Source organism: Schistocerca piceifrons, unplaced genomic scaffold (assembly GCF_021461385.2).
Source record: "Schistocerca piceifrons isolate TAMUIC-IGC-003096 unplaced genomic scaffold, iqSchPice1.1 HiC_scaffold_319, whole genome shotgun sequence".
NCBI classification, from domain to species: domain Eukaryota; kingdom Metazoa; phylum Arthropoda; class Insecta; order Orthoptera; family Acrididae; genus Schistocerca; species Schistocerca piceifrons.
This window is the reverse complement of record NW_025728536.1, coordinates 82,501-87,500: the sequence shown is the minus strand read 5'-3', so window position 1 is coordinate 87,500 and position 5,000 is coordinate 82,501. Positions and strand designations below refer to the sequence as shown.

The window sequence follows — 5,000 nt, the reverse complement described above, 5'->3', positions numbered from 1 at the left end:
TGCCTTAACCTAACCCATGTTGTGCCTTAACCTAACCCATGTTGTGCCTTAACCTAACCCATGTTGTGCCCTAACCTAACCCATGTTGTGCCCTAACCTAACCCATGTTGTGCCCTAACCTAACCCATGTTGTGCCCTAACCTAACCCATGTTGTCCCCTAACCTAACCCATGTTGTCCCCTAACCTAACCCATGTTGTCCCCTAACCTAACCCATGTTGTGCCCTAACGTAACCCATGTTGTGCCTTAACGTAACCCATGTTGTGCCTTAACGTAACCCATGTTGTGCCTTAACGTAACCCACGTTGTCCGCTAACGTAACCCACGTTGTCCGCTAACGTAACCCACGTTGTCGCCTAAACCTGCTCTGTAATTGTTATACGACTCGTTCAATTAGTGTAGTGTTGCCCACCCGCAACCCTCGCAATATAGTTCGCTACTCGCACTGCCCGCTCCCCTGTGTATCGCTTCATGTTAAACACCTTGCAAGTCTTGCTGACTTTCCACATGCTCCTGCTGTACACTGTAATGTGGATGGCAGCAGGACGTACATGCCGCCCCCCCCCCCCCCACCCCTCCCCACGTCCCCACGTCCCCACCTTGCCCCCTGCCTTCGCAAGCTGGTTGGTGACAAGTTTGCATGTTCAATGCCCTTCGCATGCGACGTACGCAGGCTACGTTGTGGTGCGGCCTGTGTCAACTGTCCGCTGATGTCGTACGCGTGAACCACAATCTGTACTGCACATTCGTCCTTATGTACTGAATGATACATCGTGGCACATGTGTGACCGTACAACGACTGCGCCCAAAAACGGCGGACCATACAGTGCAAATATTGTGCACGCAGCTACGTGTCGTCTCCCTATGAGAGCTGGATTGCAGTGTGGTACGCCATAGAGACGTGTGGGAGGAACGGACGCCGTGGATGGCGATCAGCATGAGCTGTGTGTTGATGTATTCGGACCTAGTCGTCTCTCCTCAAACACCGTGATAGCATGGTGCACCGCGTTCCATATCTGCGACATGCTACAGAGGCCGGTTGACAGTCGTTCGAGCAATGGACATCGCATACGTACGGGGGCCACCTTCCACGTATTGTCTAGGCGTGCACATTTTGTTGCGTGTATGTGGGCAGACGTAGTGTGGCGTGACACCTGACACAGGCATGCAATAATCGTTGAAGTTGCTAATGGCGATGGACGCCTACGTTTTCTGGTGAAGTTACGCAAATGAAGAAATGGTAACCCGTTGTGGTGCGGTTGTTCTCGCTAGGGGTGAATCGGTGATGGCGACGATAGGTTGAGGTACTAACCGGTTGTTCCAGCGATACCCACCATGCCGATGAAACTGAACGGCATCTGGGTGTGAAGCGATACGCGGTGGTGGCTGGGTGGGACCGTCCCCGGCCGGTGAGGGGGCGCCTCCCGGCGTGCTGGCCGCGCGGTGCGTGGGCGCACGCGCTACAGCCGGCTGGTGGGGGCGGCCAGTGGCAGGCGCGCCGGCCGACGGACGCGGCAGGCGTCGCAGCTGCGCGCCGGCGCACCCTGCGCGCGGCGCCGTGCGGCCAAAGTAGGTCCTCGCGGGCCCGGTGCGAAGCGCGGTGGACATCTTCAGTGTGCTGGTCCGATTGAGGACTGTGTGCGTTGAGGATGCGCCGCCGCCCGGCGCTCGGCGCCGCGACGCCGTCTGCTGCTCGGTCGCCCCAGCGGTTCTCGCTGGTGGTTTGTATCGCAGCTGTGCGGATGTGTTGGCGCGTGCGCTGTGCTGGGAGAGTTCGCTTCGGCACCCAAGTGGGGCTTTTGTCCTTCTGTGGCGCTGGCGTTGGAGCTGCCGGTCACCGTAGGTGGCGCGTGTTGTCTCCCGCCGGCAATGCCACGACAGCACGCTCCCGGGCCTCTGTCGGCAGCGGCAAGCTCAGTTGGGAGCACGGGTGGTCGCACCGAAAGCGTCTACTCGCCTAACTCCGGGCGATTGCGCCTCTCTCGAACCCGACCAAGTACTTGGGACGGCGCTGCGCGCCGCCGGGACCTGAGAGGGTTTCGAGGTGTATTGTGCAGGGGAGCTCAGCCTCCTCCTGTTTGCAGAATGATTGAGCGGACGCTTGCGTGTTCGCGCGGGCCCCCGGGACACACTCCCGGGCGGCCGGCTGCTCAGCTCTAGTTGGCGCAGCTCCCTGGTTGATCCTGCCAGTAGTCATATGCTTGTCTCAAAGATTAAGCCATGCATGTCTCAGTACAAGCCGCATTAAGGTGAAACCGCGAATGGCTCATTAAATCAGTTATGGTTCCTTAGATCGTACCCACGTTACTTGGATAACTGTGGTAATTCTAGAGCTAATACATGCAAACAGAGTCCCGACCAGAGATGGAAGGGACGCTTTTATTAGATCAAAACCAATCGGTCGGCTCGTCCGGTCCGTTTGCCTTGGTGACTCTGAATAACTTTGGGCTGATCGCACGGTCCTCGTACCGGCGACGCATCTTTCAAATGTCTGCCTTATCAACTGTCGATGGTAGGTTCTGCGCCTACCATGGTTGTAACGGGTAACGGGGAATCAGGGTTCGATTCCGGAGAGGGAGCCTGAGAAACGGCTACCACATCCAAGGAAGGCAGCAGGCGCGCAAATTACCCACTCCCGGCACGGGGAGGTAGTGACGAAAAATAACGATACGGGACTCATCCGAGGCCCCGTAATCGGAATGAGTACACTTTAAATCCTTTAACGAGTATCTATTGGAGGGCAAGTCTGGTGCCAGCAGCCGCGGTAATTCCAGCTCCAATAGCGTATATTAAAGTTGTTGCGGTTAAAAAGCTCGTAGTTGGATTTGTGTCCCACGCTGTTGGTTCACCGCCCGTCGGTGTTTAACTGGCATGTATCGTGGGACGTCCTGCCGGTGGGGCGAGCCGAAGGCGTGCGACCGCCTCGTGCGTGCTCGTGCGTCCCGAGGCGGACCCCGTTGAAATCCTACCAGGGTGCTCTTTATTGAGTGTCTCGGTGGGCCGGCACGTTTACTTTGAACAAATTAGAGTGCTTAAAGCAGGCAAGCCCGCCTGAATACTGTGTGCATGGAATAATGGAATAGGACCTCGGTTCTATTTTGTTGGTTTTCGGAACCCGAGGTAATGATTAATAGGGACAGGCGGGGGCATTCGTATTGCGACGTTAGAGGTGAAATTCTTGGATCGTCGCAAGACGAACAGAAGCGAAAGCATTTGCCAAGTATGTTTTCATTAATCAAGAACGAAAGTTAGAGGTTCGAAGGCGATCAGATACCGCCCTAGTTCTAACCATAAACGATGCCAGCCAGCGATCCGCCGCAGTTCCTCCGATGACTCGGCGGGCAGCCTCCGGGAAACCAAAGCTTTTGGGTTCCGGGGGAAGTATGGTTGCAAAGCTGAAACTTAAAGGAATTGACGGAAGGGCACCACCAGGAGTGGAGCCTGCGGCTTAATTTGACTCAACACGGGAAACCTCACCAGGCCCGGACACCGGAAGGATTGACAGATTGATAGCTCTTTCTTGATTCGGTGGGTGGTGGTGCATGGCCGTTCTTAGTTGGTGGAGCGATTTGTCTGGTTAATTCCGATAACGAACGAGACTCTAGCCTGCTAACTAGTCGCGTGACATCCTTCGTGCTGTCAGCGATTACTTTTCTTCTTAGAGGGACAGGCGGCTTCTAGCCGCACGAGATTGAGCAATAACAGGTCTGTGATGCCCTTAGATGTTCTGGGCCGCACGCGCGCTACACTGAAGGAATCAGCGTGTCTTCCTAGGCCGAAAGGTCGGGGTAACCCGCTGAACCTCCTTCGTGCTAGGGATTGGGGCTTGCAATTGTTCCCCATGAACGAGGAATTCCCAGTAAGCGCGAGTCATAAGCTCGCGTTGATTACGTCCCTGCCCTTTGTACACACCGCCCGTCGCTACTACCGATTGAATGATTTAGTGAGGTCTTCGGACTGGTACGCGGCATTGACTCTGTCGTTGCCGATGCTACCGGAAAGATGACCAAACTTGATCATTTAGAGGAAGTAAAAGTCGTAACAAGGTTTCTCCGTAGGTGAACCTGCGGAAGGATCATTACCGACTAGACTGCATGTCTTTCGATGTGCGTGTCGTGTCGCGCAACACGCTACCTGTACGGCTCGCCGTAGCCGTGCGCCGCGTGCGGAACCACGCGTGCCTCTCAAAACTAGCGGCAATGTTGTGTGGTACGAGCGCTGAAGCGCTGGAGCGGCTGGCCTGCGGCACCTGGCGCCTGGCGCCGGTTTTGAATGACTTTCGCCCGAGTGCCTGTCCGCTCCGGTGTGGAGCCGTACGACGCCCGTCGGCCGTGAGGCCGTTGGACACAGAACGCTGGAACAGGGGCCGCCACACGCCTCACTCCCGCCTATGCGACCGTCTCGAAAGAGACGGCGGAAACTGAGAAAAGATCACCCAGGACGGTGGATCACTCGGCTCGTGGGTCGATGAAGAACGCAGCAAATTGCGCGTCGACATGTGAACTGCAGGACACATGAACATCGACGTTTCGAACGCACATTGCGGTCCATGGATTCCGTTCCCGGGCCACGTCTGGCTGAGGGTCGGCTACGTATACTGAAGCGCGCGGCGTTTGCCCCGCTTCGCAGACCTGGGAGTGTCGCGGCCGCCTGTGGGGCCGGCCGCGTCTCCTCAAACGTGCGATGCGCGCCCGTCGCCTGGCGGTTCGCATACCGGTACTTTCTCGGTAGCGTGCACAGCCGGCTGGCGGTGTGGCGTGCGACACCTCGTACAACGACCTCAGAGCAGGCGAGACTACCCGCTGAATTTAAGCATATTACTAAGCGGAGGAAAAGAAACTAACAAGGATTCCCCCAGTAGCGGCGAGCGAACAGGGAAGAGTCCAGCACCGAACCCCGCAGGCTGCCGCCTGTCGTGGCATGTGGTGTTTGGGAGGGTCCACTACCCCGACGCCTCGCGCCGAGCCCAAGTCCAACTTGAATGAGGCCACGGCCCGTAG

At 56.9% G+C, this 5,000-nt stretch overlaps 2 non-coding genes and 1 pseudogene across 2 annotated transcripts; all 3 read left to right on the top strand.

Moving 5' to 3' along the window:
- Nucleotides 1-2,170: 2,170 nt before the first annotated feature.
- On the top strand, nucleotides 2,171-4,081 carry LOC124745441. The gene has a single exon (XR_007011010.1). It is a non-coding gene; the product is annotated as a small subunit ribosomal RNA (ribosomal RNA).
- Nucleotides 4,082-4,432: 351 nt separating this feature from the next.
- LOC124745427 lies at nucleotides 4,433-4,587 on the top strand. Its single transcript, XR_007010998.1, has one exon. It is a non-coding gene; the product is annotated as a 5.8S ribosomal RNA (ribosomal RNA).
- A 188-nt stretch (nucleotides 4,588-4,775) lies between these two features.
- The window catches only part of LOC124745449, a 4,222-nt pseudogene continuing 3,997 nt past the window's right edge, over nucleotides 4,776-5,000 (top strand).